Source organism: Euwallacea fornicatus, chromosome 3 (assembly GCF_040115645.1).
Source record: "Euwallacea fornicatus isolate EFF26 chromosome 3, ASM4011564v1, whole genome shotgun sequence".
NCBI classification, from domain to species: domain Eukaryota; kingdom Metazoa; phylum Arthropoda; class Insecta; order Coleoptera; family Curculionidae; genus Euwallacea; species Euwallacea fornicatus.
In genome coordinates, this window is record NC_089543.1 from 1,122,550 (window position 1) to 1,142,484 (window position 19,935).

The 19,935-nt window shown below is 34.2% G+C and overlaps 2 protein-coding genes across 4 annotated transcripts in view; one reads left to right on the forward strand and one right to left on the reverse strand.

Annotated features, from left to right (window-relative positions):
* LOC136350654 (lachesin-like) overlaps positions 1–19,935 on the reverse strand; it is a 237,078-nt gene that overhangs the window by 119,495 nt on the left and 97,648 nt on the right. The window lies entirely within an intron of this gene.
* Positions 8,177–19,935, forward strand: part of LOC136350646 (lachesin-like) — a 314,414-nt gene continuing 302,655 nt past the window's right edge. For both annotated transcript variants that reach the window (XM_066302592.1, XM_066302594.1), the window contains exon 1: positions 8,177–8,415. The gene's annotated coding sequence lies outside the window, so the exon portion shown is untranslated. The remainder of the gene's footprint in view (positions 8,416–19,935) is intronic.

The window sequence follows — 19,935 nt, forward strand, 5'->3', positions numbered from 1 at the left end:
TACACAAGCGCAATCTCATTTTTTTTCAGTTCAGCAATAGCTACTGAGCCGCCAGAAATAGCAATAGGATATGTTACAGGAAATGGGTTCAGAATGCGACAGTGAATCAGATAATGTTATAAAAAGTTTGCCATTCCATAAGAAAAAACATAACATAAACACTACTACTTTGTGACAAATATTGTATATTTGTGAACACCGCAAAACAATAGAATTTTTAAATTCCTTCAATTTTTGTGTAAGGTATTTTTTAATAAATTGCATATTTTTAGAGAGACATTTCAGACTTACCGGACTTTTCGTACACAGTGTATACTATTTTAGGCAATTAACGTATCACCAAAAATAATGTTACGTTTCGGGTAGTTCTTTTCTAAATTACTGGTTCTCCTTGATTTTGTTCCAGCACACTGTACTGTTTTATGGAATCCTAGATTATATGAGCAATCCCCAATTGCTCAAAAATGCATACATTAGAATAGCATAAGATGTTACTATGCTTTTTGCCCTACAGAATCTCTTGCGTAGATATCGGCCATTAAATTAAAAAATCTTGAACTTTAAAAAACTCTTTTAAAACTCGGATAAAACCTGCTAATGTAATTCCTGTTTTTCTCCTTAATCTGAATTTGAAGTTCTTCTAAAAAACTAATTCAAAAATGCATTTTTAAAGTCAGTTAAAGTCTGTTAATGCGAATCCCGTTGGACTCATTAGCATTTATTTTTTTTTTACATCAGTTTTACTAATACTGAAGCAGTATTAAATTTCAGCTTTCTAGGTTATTGCAAACCTAAGGTAACCCGAATTGCATTTCGCGGAGTCAAAATTCTCCTTAAGGTTCCTTAAAGTCAGTTAACGCAATTTACGTTTCTGTGCCTCACTTTAGTCAAAGTTCAGATAAAGTTAGTTTAGTCATAGATGAGAATTGATCATAAAAATTATCGTCAGTTTTCGAGAACTTTATAAATCTCTCTTTTCAAAATATTTAAGTCTAACTTAACCCCAGGTGATTTCAGTCGAAATAGAACTTTCAAAATTCTTTGTAAAGTGGGTTAGAGGAAGTTAAAGCAAAAACTTATTTGAGATACTACTGTGAGTTATTATCTGAACGTACTCTAATAGTTATGAGAGCCGTGGTTCAATTCCTTTCAATTTTTCTTAATCCCAGGTAATAATAAAATCTAGTTTTGCAAACTATGCATTTTCAGTTTTGAATAATCGAAACTGGCTTTTCGAAAATTCGACAAATAAAAAATTTCCTCAAAGCTGGTTAAAGACAATTTTCATTATTGTCAGCCTGTCTTCAAACATGTTTTTGAAGTGACTTTTGGACAGGTTTAATATGGTTAAATTATTGCTTATCTCACCTAATTTCAAGTGAATTCTTCAACATTTGACTCAGTTAAATTCATGTTACATCTCGTATTTCTTGATCAGAATAAATTTAAATGTGGAAGATTTTTTTGAGTAAGTGCCTACTTGTTTCAAATATTCCTTTATTATGAAGAAATGTACCTCCCTTTAGATTATTCGTGGTTTGACCGATTCAATGAAGAATACATGACTTCTTAGACTATAAAGGATATTATTGTACACACGAACTTATTAACTCAAAATTATGAGATTTCCATAATGTCTTGATGAAAAGTGTTAAATAAAAACTTAAGTGGCATTACCGTATACTAAGCATATTACTGTGAGAGCTCCCGCAAGGTATTCCTGAAGTTTGAGCCACTTAAAAAGAAAAAACTTCTACATGAGGTTAAGCATTACGCCACTGGAAAGTTTAAGTAGGTTTTAAGTTACATCTGATAAAATATTTAGAGAATATTAGCTTTTCGGATTTACATAGATATAACTATGTTTGCTCAGTTCGGGAGGAATGGTATTAAAATTTTTAATTAAACTTTTCATGCCCGGATCCTTCATTAAAGCGCTTAATATGTTAATAAAAGCATACGGATTCAAAGCTCTTTCCGACTATAATTCGGTTGAATTACAGCTAATGAATCAAGAAAGTAAACTAGTGCTCTGGTTTGTGAACGAACACATCAGATTTACTCTACACTTACAAATCAATACACAGGGTGATTTTAAATTATGGTGCCAAATTGATGTTGGAGGTGCATCACGTTATTTTATGCCGGAACTTCTGTATAAATACAATCTTAGCCAAAAGTGTTAGACACCTACGAAATATGTTTCAAACATTTATTTAAGTGGAATGAAATTAGGTTTGATTGTTTTAGGGATAAATATGTTTCAAAATACAGATATAAAATTAATATTTAGTGGGTCAACCTTTGCAGTTGTAATTACCCGAAATGTTCTCTGCATAGATCCTCTATTAACTGTTTGCATATATTAACAGATATTTTACTCCATTCTTCCTTTATATATTTTTTAAGATTTTATTTTGCGGTTACTTGATAGCTCTTTCTACAAGCACAACTTGAACATTCTTTTTCAAAATACTCTACAAATGCGCAACAGGGTCTAAGTCTGAGAACTGTGTGGGCAATTTTAGTCACTAAATTTGATTTTCTTGAAACCATTGCATTGGGCACCTTGATTTGTGACATGGGGCATTGTTCTGTTGAAATGTCACACCTTCCAAGTTAGTGTCGCCAAACCAAATAGAGAAAGACGAATGTAGTGATGATTCTAATATATTTATGCATTTTTCACTGTTCATTCGCCCTTCGCAAAGGACGATTTCTCCTATTCCACTGGCTGGCATGCAACCCCAGACCATGACATTGGCACCCCCGTGATTTACAGTGGGTACTAGATATTCAGGGTTGCATGCCTTTCCTATTCTCCGTTTCGCAAGTGCGACGCTGTTCGTTCGCTATATCTTTAAAAATTAAAAGTCACATGTTAGAAAAAAAGGTTTCTATCAAAATAGCGTTAAAAAAGTTGCTTTAGTTAAATTTTTGGAATTTTATTTACGGCATTAAAAACCAATCATTTAAACTTTACCTCTAATTTAAATTCGTCGGACCACATAGCATTAGACCAATCTTCTTCTGTAAACCTACGGTGTGAGAATCATTTTAATCGGGCTTCTTTATTAGTTTGAGATATCCAAAGCCTTTTTCTGGCCTTAAAACCTTTCAATCCGGCTACCGCCAGTCTTGTTCTCGCTGTTCGTGCCGAAATTCGTGTTCCAACTTGCTCTGGGAAGCTGCTAGACAGCTGAGAAGATATTGTTCTTCTATTTTTTAAAAAAGCGCATATCAACAAACTGTCTTCTTTAGTCGCAGTTAAACGTTTTCTACCAGGCCGTTGTAAATCCTGATTGCCACCGCTTATTCGGTAACAACGGATTGCGTTTTGTACAGCGCATCTCGAACATTTAATTATTTTTTCAATTTCCGTTTGATTCCGACCCTGTTCATATAAAAATATGATTTTTGAACGATTTTCGATGTTAAGTTGTCTTGTTTTCGTCATGTTTACTCGCACGTAGTGTTCACTAAACGAACACAAAAAGTCGGCATTCATTTAATGATCAAAAAAGACCGACTGTGAGATAAGAGGTACAGGCGTCTTGGGAACAATGCAATTAAATTTTGACAGATATTTATGATGGGTTATAAAAAGTCGATTTTAAAAAGCGTTCTTTCTAGAAAACATGGTAATGTTTCAAATAATTAATAATCAGCAAAATAAATGGTCCCCGGCAACGCATTTGTTGAAATAAAAAAATCAGAGGGATGCCTAATACTTTTGGCCAATATTGTACAGCTCCGAAAATGCTTAATGTAAAAGATGCAGGACGTTTTATGATAGTTTGGAAAAGCATACTTGTATTGTAATATTTTCTTCCCAAGGGCTTTTGCGATTTTATTAAATGTTGGTACATAAAGTAAGTCCCTCAGATGAAACAACAATTGATGATTACATTATTTTTTGTTGCTGTGGTTACCACATAGTAGGAGCGGCCTAGATATGTTTTAAAAGATGCTTTGAAAAATTTTTGTTTGCCCTTTGGAAGAAGAAATACGAGTATATTTTCCAAATTATCATTAAAAACCTTTTTGGGTACATGTCCATACAGAATTTCCTGCGTAAAGTGACATAATCCATCTCCGATATCAATTTGGCATTATAATTTAGAAACACCCTGTACAGAGAGAGAGATGTATCCGCAAGTGATTATATAAAAAAATGATGACAAAAAAACCGTTGATGTCATTGCGGTCAACGCTTCAGAAATCCAAGCTCCAGTTCGAAATGTCTTCCAATCTATTCCAGGGCTTGACAAATATAGTTTCCTTCCGGATTACTACTTTTTGCGGCCTGCTTGTCACGCTAAAATTTATATAGGGCTGTCACATTTATTTCCAATATTCATCGGTAAAAATTCCACCTTCCAGTCTCCACTCAAGCGAATTATTTAAATTAGGAAACATTTGTTTTTCACAAGCGCGAAGCCATGTTTTCGTTCGTTAATGCCGTTAATAAAAATATATTGAAATGGAACTTAAACAGCAAAACAAACGCGAATGAAACTCAAGAGTCACACTGAAAGGAGGTAAATATTTGCCTCCTCAAAGGAATTTGATAGAATCAAGTAAATAAAAATATCGATAAAAGGCCATAAAGTAAATCGTCGATAGGTACGCCATTTTTCAATTCGACTGAAGAAATAGGCACATATATACATGTCCTTATGGCCTAGGTGGTGTATATTTAACAACGCCACCATCCATCTCCATTATTGAATTTAAAGGCGCTCGATATACCGCCATAAGAGAGGCGTTTCGAATGTTTGCTTTGCAATATTTCTCTGCTGCATGACAAAATAGAACTTTGTCGGGCTGTATATATTTACATCTATTGTCGCTCGCCAAGAAACGATTTAATTTTCGCGTAATTTAGCGCTCAGAGCTCAAGTAATAATAAAAGGATATTGAGTAAAACGATCCAACAACAGTCTTTGCCTAACTTGCTCTAGGGATTGGTTGAGCGTTAATATTGGACCTCTTTGCTCCCTCGAGGATACTAAGAATAAAAATTTTATCTCAGCTGGTTTACTCGCCCTTAAGTGTAGCCTGTAGGGGAAAAAGTCATCAAACGATCAGTACCTCGCTAAATACATAGCAATTTCTATTATAATTCCACCACTCCTAACTTCATAAATTATGAAGGAGAATTATATCCTCTGCTAATTGCTTCGGCAAGCTTTGAGACAATGCTTCGTGTTCTAGTAGATAAAAGTTATGTTAGGTATACTAAATTGTTGAATAATACTCAGTAAATCTTGCTTGCTCTGCAGTTGATTTTCTGATTGCGTACGAAACTTTGTAATTTATATCAATGGAATAATTTTCGATGTTCTGGAGATGAAACTCAAAATGCCGAACATTTTACATTATCAAGAGTCAACTCGAATAGCATTAGCTAATCGGTATTGCCAATTTATTTTACATAACGTGGGACATAACACCTAATATCGGGCGTTTATGTAGTGTTACCTACTTACTAGATAATAACGCAGTGATTTTATAATCAAGGTTATAGCTAATTCGTTTTATCGTGCTTCGTAACTTCGCATCGACTAAGGAAGTTTCAAGTTGAACTACCTCTAGGAAAGGCGAAAAAGTTTCCAAGGAAAATAATAAAGCTTCAATATGCATGTACTAAAGTTTCAGGGTCAATAGAATTAGTATTAGATTTCGCTATCCTAATTCCCCTTAATGCGCAAGGTACTTTTAATTCAGAATATAAATTAGCTGGCTTGGAGAAGTTTTTAAAATTTATCTACAAACTTCGGTCGTAAAAAACATTGCGCCTCATAACAACCCTTATAAAGCCCTAAGATATAGAGGTGTTTTTCACAAACATTTAAATTTTTTATGGGGTGTGGACGTGAATTTGTCAACACGACCTACCAGGCAATTAGAATGAAATCATGTTTCTGCCTTGGACAACACTAACTTTACTGGACATTTTATGTCATCGTAAAACCTCTTTAAGATTCGAAACTTTATTAAAAAGTGGGCAACTTTGTAGCTATAGGTTAAAGCCAGAAATACATTGTGCGATTATCGTTATTTTTTAATAGATTCTAAAAGCCGCAATAAATATTTTGTCAGGAATATTCTATTGTTTTAGAATTTAGGAGGTAAATATAAGGCACATACTACATAAATACAGTGTGGGTCTAAACTTTACCTCTTCTCGGCCAACTTTTTTAATAATTATTATTTTTTTATATTCAACAACAGCATTAAGTAGGTCAAAAAATACTATCTTTTATCGTCTATTTAGTTTTTTAAATGTTACTTACGTCATTGGTCGCCCAAAATAGGCGACTTTTTTAAATTGAAATGTAACTAAAATAACACCTCATATTAAGTTTTTTAAAACTGTATTCAATGGTATCTTGAGGTTCAAAATCTATCATTAAATTTTTATGAAAAATAGATATAAATTTGGTAAAAAATGCAATACAAACTCAATTAAATAGTCCGTAATTAATGAAAAAAGTTTTTTGTTGATAGGAAATTGGTTTGTGCCGAATTTTTGCTTAGAAACAGTTTCTGGTTATTTCTATTTAGCGCTTTATAATTTTTTTTCTTTTTTCGCAGCGCAAAACCGAAAACGAACCAGTTTTCTATCAAGAAACAAGTTCTTTCATTGTCTGCATACTATTTGACTGAGCTTGAATTGCATTTCTTTATCAAATTTCTACCTGTTATTCTCAAAAACGAATCCATAGATTTTGAATTGCTGCACGCCATTGAATGTAGTTTCGAAAGATCTTTGATTTGAGGTGTTACTTGACCCATGTTTCAATTTAAAAAAACTCGGCATTTTTGCGCTACCGGTGACGTAGGCAATATTTAGATAAATAAACAAATTCAAAAGATAATATTTTTTGCGGTACTTAATGCTGCTTTTGAATGAAAAAAATATATAGTTTGTTGAAAAGTTAAAGGGGGGCTAATAAAAGTTTCAATTTCGAGCCACACAGTATACATTTCACTGAACTTTGTCCAAGTTGTTTCACCTATAAATTAGATTTGAAAGCATGTGTCTAAGCAGTTGAAGTCTTATAAGTATTCTTGTCTATAGGTTTAATATTAATAAGCACATTTCCAACTTTGCAATAGATGCGCTGAAATGCAAGACGAGTGGCCTCATATGACCTAAGTTAATGCATAAAAGTGGCTCAAAGAAGGAAGAATGTAGTTATTAATGTTAATAATAACTTTCGAATTTATCGAATGACATAGTGAAATTAAAACAAGGTGCTCTTTAGAATGCCAGATGCTGCTAGTATAAATTATCATTTATAGTTTTTGAAATATGGCCGGTCCGCAATCTTAAGGCGACTCGCAGTAAATTGCAAATGTAGTGAATTATAATATCCATCACACTAGCGAAAGTACACATTTAAATTAAAAGATTACTCAAAAAAAAACATTTTGTCTCTATATCGGCATACTTTCCAAAAGAGCTAAAAATATTTAATATAATTTCAGGTTGTTCTAAAGCCTATTAAAATTATGTGAACGTACCAATACCGATGTTTATCTGCAACTAGTGAAAGGAATCAATTCTCCACGTTATTTTATTTCAATAAAAGAAAATAACCCTGGCTTGGTTTTATTTTCCTCCAATGAACACAAAGACAAACTTTTTATCGAGACAACAGTTCAATCGATCTCTTTTCCAAACTTTTGGAGGCGCCTATTATTTGTCAGTTTGAGAATCTTCCTGCATCTTTTTGTTCGATTTTCCAGCAGACAATATTGGTTTTAAATCTATTTCCTTATTCATTTGTCAAGGAGAATGTTGTCTAGAAGGCATTACTTATAGAGAATGTTGTCTAGAAGATATTCCTATTCCTTCTTATAACAAATGATTACTCATTCATTTCGTGATTGCCTAAAAGTTCCAACTTTCTACTATATTCTTCATGTTAAATGGGTCAAATTTTAAATTGGAAATTCTACCTTATTAATTGGACTAAAACTAAACTTAACACAACTTATACGGGAAAGTTCTAAAGTTTGCAACTGGCGCACCGACAATCGTCCAAGCACAAAAAGCCATAAATATAAAGGTAATGAATACATAGTTGTGTGGGCCAGAAGTTGGAACTGAGGTGCTCAGGTTAATTTTAGTATAGTTTGACCGCATTTCGAATTATCGTATTGGACTAGTTGCGTTTTAATATTTTCAGATTACAGCGTAAAACATTGTTAAATTGAATAAGAGCTGTTATTAATCGTGACGACCATTGGAAACGAGCAAAAGTGAACGTTAAATAATTTTGATTCCAAAAATTCAATTGTATTTGACTGAATTGCCGTCCATAAGTTAAAGTTTCGTTTTCTCTGAGTTGCGAAACATCGTGGGGGCGAACGTGTTGTGTAACACTTTTTAGTGATATCCCGGTGAGTTAAATCCCGTGAGGGGGGCCAGATCAGTATTAGGCGTAGGAAACTCGAAGCATTTCGTTTAGGTCATCTCCGTGGGTTGCAAATATCGATTGATCGCGATGAAACCTGCAAGATCGAGAGAACAGCACCCCTATTTTGGGACGACTCGTTAATTTTTACATATTAAATAACCGCCTTAAACATGGAGGGGAACCCAGATTTTAAGCTGAAAATAGAGAATTAAGCGGCACGTTCTTTTAAATAAATATAGTTAATAATAAAGAATTTTTACATTACGATTGATATTATTAGATAATTTAAACATTGCTGAAAGTATAATCAAGTAAAATTTCAATAAAATATTTATAGGCGAGCGAATCTGGTAAACAACATTGAAATTTTGGTCTCGATCACGTTTTCTTCGGGTCGGCCTTTCTGAGCGAAAAAAAACTTGGACTTTATTTTTTGCTATGAAATCTAAACGCAAAACACAGCACAAACTAATCCACATTAATAAGTTTCGCCATAATCATATGAATAACTCCTAGAGCTTATATCGAAACCAAAAACATAATGAAACCCTGTTCTAAGCTAGGAATTTTCGGTTTCGTGATGCTAGCTACATATTCACACATGTGACTTCATTTTATCCTACTGGAGACCAAGAGAATTTGATTTTTACTGATTTTAAGCAACCCCACATATGTACATTGACAAGGATATTTTGCATATTTCCATGAAAATTAGGGTTCTGGGAGCCTTCATTACCTGTATTGCTGGGCTTTGAAATCGCTAAAACAGGGAAACTGTGAGAAACTTGCAAAGTTTGCGAAATTTTTGCTCTGGCACTGCTCGCAATAGTAGTCGGAAAAGCTCCGTTATTTACTTGAAATGCTTCGCCTCTGTTGTATGTCAACTGCTTTAGAACGGTATATCCTCAGCTAGGCTTCTGCCCTGAAAGCAATCATGTAAGTCGCAGCATAAAATGGCAATCCGCAATGTTGGGAAATTTCTCTATCGATTATCTGCGTATCATATTTTCTCGAAAATGTCTGGAAATCGCTTTCTTTAAATTCGAGTGGAAGAAAAAAGTAGGAAATTATGATATTTCTTAAATAGAGAGAGATTTCAAGAGATATAGAGTTGTTTTTTTACCAACATAAGAGTTGCCGGGAAGTACTTGAATGTTTTCATTTCAACAAATTGTTTTTTAGTAGATGTCAAGGTCAGTTTGATTTGACTTTTGCAAAATGAGAAAATTCCAACATTCCGGAAATGAAAGAAATTTATGAATGCATGCAACTTCAAGTAGTGAGAGTTGCCTGCTGTATACTCAAAATTTGTGTCTCCCTTTGACGAAAAAATTTACGTGTTTTTAATGAAAACTCGGAGGGCCGAAAAAAGTGAGGAAACGGTCAGCTTTAGTACTGTGTCTTTGTGCTTCGGTCTATTGTGTTTTTATTTTCTTAACACCCAGAATTAGTTGGATGATCTCAAATATGGCAAAATAAGCTGAAGATCCATGCCTGTGTAGGATTTACACAAGAAACCGTCATTTAGTAGAAAATATTATAGCTACGATTTTTTTTTAATTCGATGGATTTGTTATTTAAAATTTTGTCATTTTTAAAAAAATGTTTTTGAAGAGTGTTTAGAAAGGAGTATCTTCATTTTCATCTTAATTGTATTAAATAATGCATTTATTAATATTCGGAAATTCCGCTTTTGGCTATCGTTTTTGATCAATTTTCGTTTTAACTACTAAGCGTTGGTTCCGTAGGAGGTAAATATATGCTTATTTACCATTGCCAGGCGCAGTGGGCACGCGCAATACTTAAATTACTAATAAATTAGAAGCGGTGAATTTGATTTGAAATCGAAAACGGCATTGAGTGCAGGAGACACTGGGTTCACTGGTGACATGAGTGCTGAGCATGTGCAATATCAAAATCAACCAAAACTGAAGAGATTTTAAGCGAATGACCGGTGTAAAATGGTGATTGCGCTTTTGTTTTAGTATAAGCGGTTACAAAGTTGTTTAGTATTTCAATGTGGTCATTAATCAGCTGTCGTGTGTCAAAATTGTCGCCACGATTTTACGGTTTTAATCCAGCCCGGGACCTGTTTTATTTGTCGGTTGTTATTGACAGGAGCGAGTTGGACGTAAAGTGGTTTAAACTTAAAATCTGTTATTCAAAAATTCCAGTGGTGCAAAAAGCCATTAGCATCAAGTAATTCTTTCATAGATTTGTGGATGTCAATCTTTCATGTTGAGTAAATACATATGTCCTCAACATGAAATATAATATACCAGGGGTGATCAAAAAGTCTCAAAACTAATGTTTGAAAACTTCTAAATCTAAAAATATAAAAAATTATTCAACATTGTCTCCTTTAAAGTACCTTCCTCGGCAAAATATACATGTTTTCCAACGTTGTTCGTGCTACTGGAAGGATCCTGAGAAATGTTTTTGTGGAATGCTGTTCAGCTCTTCCAGCGATTTTTATTCAATGTTTTTAATCGAGTCAAACAGCTATCCTGTCAAAGTCTTTTCAGTATGGGAAACAAGAAAAGTCCGCACAAGCCAGACCTGGTGAATAGGGAGACGGAAGGTGACAATCATGTCGTTTCATGTGCAGAAATCGCGAATGAGCAAATTAAAATGAACTGGTGCATTGCCATGATGCAGCATCCAATCTTTACGTCGCCACAGCTTCATTAAAAAATTACGAAATAAAATTATTATATTAATAAAATAAAAAAAAACATCCATTCTCCACTTCGTTTGAATTCATTTTGCAATATATCGAAAAATCGCCAAACATACAAAACTCGTCCTATAAACTCTGTTGTAACTTCGAAAAAACGAAAAAATTGAGCATCGGAAAAAACTCAACTGTTTGAGCTGAGTCGCGTTAAACAATGTTGCCAGCCGCACTGCGTTTCGTTGCGAAGTTGTCCCGTAATTTAGAAAGTTCTGGAACTTTTTGGTCACCCATCGTATGTAAAATACATCCAAATAAATACTGCTCTAATTGATCTCTTATTTTTTTAAAATCTTCTTTTACTTTCCATTCGTCCTATATTTTCAATTAATATAGGTTTTTGTTTTGTTAGTCTAATGTATAATACAATAATGGATTTATGAGCGTGGACACGGCTTTGGTCTTCACTTAGTAATGTAACTCTTGAAGGTGCTCAATGAATAGAAGATAGGAATAGAATCTTTCAGTCTTCGGGAAAGTCTTAAATAGTAAACCCTCTGGCGGCGTACCATGAACGTACCTTAGTTGGGGTGCCATCGACACCATGTGCACTACCCGTCGTATTGGACCGTTGTGCCGAACCTGATAAGAGGTCCTTCGTCGGCGATTTCGTCAATCATAATTGCGGCTGCAATATTAGGGCCGAAAAAGTTTATCACGGGAAGTGCTCACGTCGACAAAGTAACTCGGTGGGAATTCTCACGCGCCAACCAAAGTCTACCATGAGCGTGCCAAAGAGGTACATCGACTGCTTAACAATAACTTAACACCTTAACTCTATATACAATTTACAACCGTTCCGATAGAATCTCAATCTGATCAGAATACACAATACGATACAATTCAAAATTATCTACAGGGTGGTTGAGTTGATTACTGGATCCTATATTAATATGCATTTACTTGATGTTAACTAAAGAGTATAAATTCATTTTAAGATCTGTATTAAAAGTATGTATTCACTTTTTACTGTGTAAAAGTAATTACTTGAGGTTAAGCAAATAACCAAAATGAAAATCTGAAACCAAAACGTTTAAGCGGTCACCAAAGTCTGCACGTCATCAAGCGTTTCCGCACTATAACCACGGTGTTTACCAACTTTGATTCCGTCATTCGGTTAAAATCGGTTATGGGCTGTTTATTTTAATAATGGATATAGTAGCAGGTAGTTTGAAATTTAGCTTCACTCTATGAATAGAATAGAGTTTGGTTTCGCAAATAATGGACGCCCTGTGCTTAGTATCTTTTTAGTAATTTTGTGTGTTACAAATTGAAACGGCATAAAAAGTATCATTTGTAATTTGTTATCTGTTTTTCTTCATTTTGGCCATATCTTTCTTGTTCGGCCTCAGCGTGTGGTAAAGTATTTCTAACATTAGTTCAAAGTTTTATGTAACTTACTGGCCAAATCACCCGTATAATGAATATAACAGAAAAACGAAAAGACATATTCAAACGTGCTTTGCTCTGATTTTAGGCACCAAATTTGGAAAATGTTACTCTGCCTCAAAACATCCTCTGATTTTTAACTGCATCAAAAAGTCTGGGCCTGTATTTAATTTTGATTCGAATTCTGTGGAACTGTTTTTAAACATTCGTGACTTATTTTTTAACCAAAATTTTTTGATGTTTTGATCGAAACCACTTTCTTACATGAATGTTATCTCTCATGAAGGAATGGTAAAAAGTTCATGATTGGCAACACCTTAAACAACTTCAAATGCACATTAGTAAAAAGTTTAAAACTTTAAAGGGTCTAAAGGTACAGTAGTGACCATAAGTATGGAATATTTTTTGAAACTTTATTTAGCCAAAGGCCTTTACTTTTTTTCTTCCATTCTGGTATATTTAAATTGGGATAGGTCAATTCTATATTTTACACCATACAGTATTTATAGAATGTTGTTATCAAAAATTTCACCGATAAACAAAGTCTTTTAGATGGACAAAAATATGGAATATCATAGATTTAAATTTATTTTCCATTTTGTATTCAGTATTGACTGTTACAGTTCGATAAAATTTGAAGCCGAAATGGTTAAAAAAAATATCTTTCGGAAGATCTTCGATCACGAATAGTGGAGATGTCAAATAACGGAGCCAATCAGAAGGACATCGCAAAGACATTTAATGGGAGCCAGGGGTGTGTATCGAAAATTTTGAGGAAGTTTAGGGTATTCAACGCCGTAAAAAATCACCCGAAAATAGAACGTTCCAGAAAAACAACAGCCCCTACAGACCAACGTATTAAAATTATATCCTCCAAAGTTCCCGAAAAATCATCGCGCTTAATAAAGGAAGAAATTACAACTAATAGTGGTATTGAAATTAGTGATCATACTGTGAGGCGTCGTCTATGTGATACTGGATTGTTTGGACGATTGGCAGTGAAGAAACCATTAATTAAAAAAAAAAATCCGAAAGGCCAGAATTAAGTTTGCACGCTCACATCTGTTTTGGACACCCGAAAATGGAATACCATCCTTTTCAGTGACGAAATCAGAATCAAACTGTTTCATTCGGATGGAAAAACTTATGTTCGACGACCAATAGGGAAGAGATTTGATCCCAAGTACCAAAAGTCCACTGTTAAACATGGCGGTCAGAGTTTAATGGTGTGGGGATCTTTTTCGAGATCTGAAGTTGGCCTATTAGTCAAAATCGATGGAATAATGGATCGGTTTTTATACAAAAATATCCTAGAACAGTATATGCTTCCATTTGCCGAGGAAGAAATGCCACTGGTATGGCGGTTCCAACAGGATAATGATCCTAAACATTCTTCGCGGTCGAATAAAAATTGGTTTATTGAGAAGCAGATAGATGTTATAGAATGGCCTTCACAATCTCCTGATTTAAATCCCATCGAACAACTGCGAGACCATTTGAAACGAAAAATTAGACAAAGACACGTGTCAAATACTGAAGAATTGTGGAGGATCATACAAGAAGAATGGAAAAACATTTCTTCCTCAACGTGCCAGAATCTAATTGATTCAATGCTGCGTCGATGTCGGGCTGTCCTAGATGCTAAGGGGTATGCCACAAAATATTGAGTTTACTTAAGATGGCAGGCTCCATTCCATGATATAAAAAATATTCCATACTTTTGTCCAAGTGTAATTTTTCATTTTCATTTTTTTTTAAGTTTTTTAATTAGAAATCTTAATTTTATGTTATAATTATAGGAAATTGAATAAAGTCGTTCAAGCATTTGTGGAATTTTTGTTTAATACTTTTTAATAAATATTTTATCAAACTAAAATAATATTCCATACTTATGGCCACCACTGTATATGTACACGTTTAATATAAGTGCACGCATACCTTATTCCTGTTTGTCATGCGATTTATTGGTGGAAGTGGTTGCTAATTTTTCATTTAATGAGCAAATTGACATGCTGTGTTAGTATTGGACCTTTGCGAAGATAATTTTAGTACAGGTGTAGAGAAATATCGAAGAAGATTTCCTAATCGTGTTATTCCAATTCAACAAACATTTGCCAAAGTTGAACGGAGAGTTCGGGAAACGAATTCTTTTTCCAAAGTAACGCTGGAGGTCGTGTTTAGGCAGTGAACGCACTAATGGGGGAACGCATTTTCGGCAGTATTGAAAATAAACCTCTAACCAATACCCAAAAAATACCGTAGCAATTTAATATACCACAGCCTCAGGTTCATCAAATCATAAAACGTAATCTGCGGCATTTATATGATTCGCAAAAATTCGAAAAATTTTTACCGCACAAATTAGAACTAAGGATGATTTTTCCTGACTTCATCACAGACCAGAATATTGATTTTCACAGCAAAATTTTTGTATAGATGAAATTTGCTTTACATGGAGAGGAATTGCAAATTTGCACTACAATCATGAATATTCAGATCAAACTGCACATGTTGCAGTAACCAACCTATCTTTACCAAAGAGAGTTTGTTGGCCGATATTTGGTTGGTTCAGTTATTTTACCAAACCGCTTGAATGGGGCAACTTATCTGTTTGTCTTGCAAAATACCCTTCCAGGGAACTGGAAGATTTGCCTTTACAATTACGCCACGAAATGTGGTTATGCTCGATGGTGCGCCTCCGCATTTCCGTATGCATGTTCGGAAAATTTTAAACCAACAGTTTTTAAGTCGATTGGTGGATTAGTTGTTGAAAGAACTACCCTCAATACTCACCACAGCGTCCGCCAGATTTAAATAAATGTGACTTTCTCTCTGGGGAACTTCAAAAGAATTCATTGTACATGCCCGTTGAATCTGAGGAAAATTTATGAAACTGCGTTAATAACAAATATATCACTATAAAAAATGGAATTTAATTATTGAATAGAGCGGACTGTAACTTTCAGTGAAATGTCTCTTTATGTGCAAGAGGAAATGGGGATATTTCGAACACCGTCTGGAGTGGTTTTTGTTATATTTTGCATTGAAAAAAATATTGTAAAATGAGATGGTTTTTTTTTTGTTTCGAATTGGAGGTAACAATGAAGATTTTAACTGTAAATTTAGTTAGGGTTAAAGTATAATAAGTTTTAACTTAGTGCAAATGATGTGTTTAACATTCGTCAAATATAGTTTAAATTGGAATATCTAGTGGCCCGACCGAAGGACACGTCTTTGGTAATTTTTCATAAAAACCAATTGACCAAGCGCTCGACGTGAATATAACTTAATCGAAATTGGAACAATTGATGCTTATAGTATTTGTGTCACATAAGAATTTCAAATACAAAAATTCGGTGTTCATTTTGTATTTTCCTCTTGCAGTTTTCCTTAAAAATAAAGTTATCAGGTACTTGGAATCAAATGGGGTCGTAATTTAATCAAATTCGATGGAAATAATGCTTTGGAAGTGTTTGCGACATACAGTTAAAATTAAAAAATAACACTTTTTAAATTTGAAAATAAAAATGAAAAAAAAAACTAAACATAAAATAATAACGCCACAAATCAAATCGGGACGGATTTGCAAGAAGTAGTTAATTTTTCCATTCGATAACTGTTTTAGAGTGCTTTCTTTAAATATTGAAGCTCGGACAAACAAAGAGGAAGTTTTGAAAACAAAACCTCAATAATTTTTCGTTCAAAGTCCATTAAGTCTCAAGTCAGAAAACAAATAATATAGCGCACATGTGGTATCAATTTAACGCGTACAAGACTACACTCAACTATTATCGATTAGGAAGAGGCTTCCTATTCTTTGATTTTCTTTGTCTGTGTGGAGTAAGCCGCTTTGTTTTGATTTATTTTTTCCGCGAAGGGAAATATACTATAAGTATGAAAGAGAATTTGCACAAAAGATAGGTAATTAATAGCCGGCAATGTTGCTATGATTAATTTGTCTCTTCCGAAAGGGACTAATCGATGTGAAAGAGCCACCGAAAGTTGAAGCTTATTGCAGCGTACGCTAATTCGATGAGTACGCATGAGCCTGAACGCAAATGAAATTATAGGGAACATGAAATGGAGCATCGAGGATTTGAAAGTATTCAAAAACTGATTCTTGCAAGCGTTTCTTTTTTATTTGCCCATGTTCTAAATGTATACAAATTCTTTTTTAGAGATGCAAATTAAATTAGTTGAAGCAAAATATTCGTTGAATCACAAAATACCATTAATCTCACTGCTATAATCCATGCGAATCCATTTTCTCGTGTAGTTTTATATTTCAACTGTCCATTTTTTTAAAACAGTAATTTCGAATAGGTACAAACAATTTAGCCCCTCCAGTATAACGGCGCGATGAAATTTTAGATTTAATTCGAACCGATGTAAATATCCAACCTATTTAACGCTAATAATTTGCCGGTTTGTTGGCCTAGAACCTTTGCAAAGTGTTTTCACCTAACCATTGTAAAATATCAACGAAAACAAGAACTGATCGAGGCGTGTCAAAAGCGTTTAAGGAGAATATTTTATGGACGTCCACGAATTCCCGTAATCCAGGTTGAGATCGTTTTTCCTAGCCGCATCGTCCCAGATACGTCTTAGGGCGGAAGATAGACAGTAGCAATCAGTGGTTTTCCTTTTTATTCCCAAGGTTGGAATTTTTCCTGCCGTTAGTGCATTATGTTCTCATGTGTTAAATGTTCACGTACGTTGTGGTGCGATTTACCTCTTGTCTTTATTTTTAGTAGGTTTATTTTAAAATCTAATCTTCAAGGAGTTGTTAACAAAGCATTGAGGAAGCTATTGCACTGGAGCATTCCGCATTCAGACTACTGATGTAGCTTGAGCATGCTACCCTTAATGAATATGTGCACAATAACAAGGGGAATACTGATGTTGCAGGTATTAATTTGGGTAATTATTTACTGCTTTGGCGCAATATAGAGGGCCATGCTTTGTATGCAAACACCGAACCTGTTGCATTAAAACCATTTTTTCATGAATTTCAATTGTGACATAACCCCTCCAAAGACATTACTTTCTCTATTTATTAAGGTGTTTCTGGTGATGTAACACACCTCGGCACTTCAATGGATATTTGCAATGATAACACGGAAGCATTATCATTAAGCTCTAAGTGGATGTGGTTAGACTATGGTTAGTAAATTAAATGGTAAGCTGCACTAGACTAAGCGTTGACATATAAATTATTTTGATTACATAGCCGTGCTATGGGTGCTAAACTGGCAAGGCTTAAATTATAGTGGGACACCCTATCGATTCGTACGAATTAGGTGCTGCGAAAAAGTGTCTGGTAAATAAATCAGATGGAATGTTTCAATGCTTCTTCCCCACAGAGATTACTAGTTTATGGACGGGGCAACCAACACCAAACCGAACTCAAATCACCGAAACCTTCCTGACGTCGAACTGAATAAATAATACAAGAAAACGTAAAGTTAAAAATTTAATTTAAATTGAGGGATAAATCTAAAGTGACGTTTAAAAATGAGCATACTTAGCCTCTTTAACGGTTCTGATTGATAAACCTAATATATTATTTTCCTTCCTCCTGTCGCCGATTGAACTGAACAAATATATTCAGTTGTCATGCGTTCCAATATTTGGTTTTGGGTATTGTTGCCTCACTTTTATTTGCCGTACTTTCTAGCTTCCTTTATTTTAATCTGAATTTATCGGATTTTCAGTTGAAGATGAAAATTTAGAGGGAAAAATTAGCCTCCATCCGAATCAATTAAATCTAAATGTAAGAATTATTTATTGTAGTGAGAACCAATTGTGGCCAAGTTTATAACTGGCAACGATTATAAGGAAGTTTTAAAATATTCCTTGGGCTTTTTGGGAACTCTAAATGCCAGTTTGTTAACTTTGTATAACTAAGGAAAATGGATATTGGGTCCAAGGCGTCTGAACGGCTGCGAAAACAACTTAAAATTACAAATCAAAGATTTAATTAAATTGCTGTTTACCAAATACAGCCCCGTCGAATAATTTAGCCATTAATTTGCTAAACTGCATTTCCGAATAAGCGTTTGCTGCTCTCAGGCTGTGGATTTTTGTTTCGGAACAATTGGATATACTTGTCAAAGGGAATTAATTCTCTTAAATTGGCATTGAAACTGAGATTCCTTTGAGACTAAAATAATCCCCATTAATTTTCCAACTTTGGTGATCCGCATCAAAAGGTCTTTTCATCAAAAATCACACATTACGATTATAATATGGATAAAATTTCATTTGCCCGGCGGCAGGTAGATTACAGAACATTTGACTGGGTTTTATTCTAGAATTTCCTCCAAAACACCGTTACTTTCGGATTGGCCACTCATCTGATAAGGTCATAAACAAGCTGTCGACCGACCTAACTACTATTTCTATTCTTGGGCACTAAATCAAAGCTCTAGATCTTACAGAGTAAAATAACTTGGCTGGAGACCATCTATTTAAGGGAACAAGAACATTACTAACGCAGCGAAGTTTATAGTGACAATTTCAATTCATCTTTTATTAAGCTAATTAGTGGAAAAACGTGATGTTTTTTAGGTTAATTTTTTTAAAACCATTTTGGCTATCGTCAACCGGTATTAATTCTATATTGCATCTTTGGATTTGCAGTTTTAGGTGTCCGTGTTTTAGTGGCACCGTCAAAGTTTTGAAAATGGTAGTCAAAGGCACCTCAGGTCAATTTTAAAGCAGTTGATTTGCACTTTAAAAAGCACCGAGTACCTCTTTTGGAAATCATTAGAGGACTTTCAAAAATTTTGAGCTGCCGCAGTAATTGGGACACTTTGCGAGGCGTAACGCCGTTTGTGTAAGTTTGCAAGCTCTTCGATTTGATTAATTTAAGGTATGAAAAAATCGTACTCCATTTTTTAAAATGAGGATCTGTTCAGAAATATGCAGATGTGCATAGTAATTACACGCCGGTTTGAAATGTATAATTGAACAAATCAAATATTAATAAAAACGATATAATAATTACTTCCTGGGTGGTTAAACAAGAAATATAAAAAAATAAAACCCGGATGAAAAAACCACAAATCCAATAAAGCGGTAATGAAATAAGTGTTAATACACAACGTCACGCAATATCCGAAGTATTTACATTGGGTTTTCTCTTCACAAACTGCCAAATAATAATGTTTCTCAGTTGGTTTAAGACTCTTGCTGTGCCTTTTCAGCCCATGAATTAAAAGCACATAAAAAGGTTCTGGTGAAAAAACTGCCCTTTTTGCGCTATCGTCTAGTGTGAATCGAATACTAAACATGTCGGTATGGAAGTTTAGTGGAAGCAAAATCAAACAATTTCTGAACCGGACTTATTTGCACAAGGTTTTTTACGCAAACGTAGAG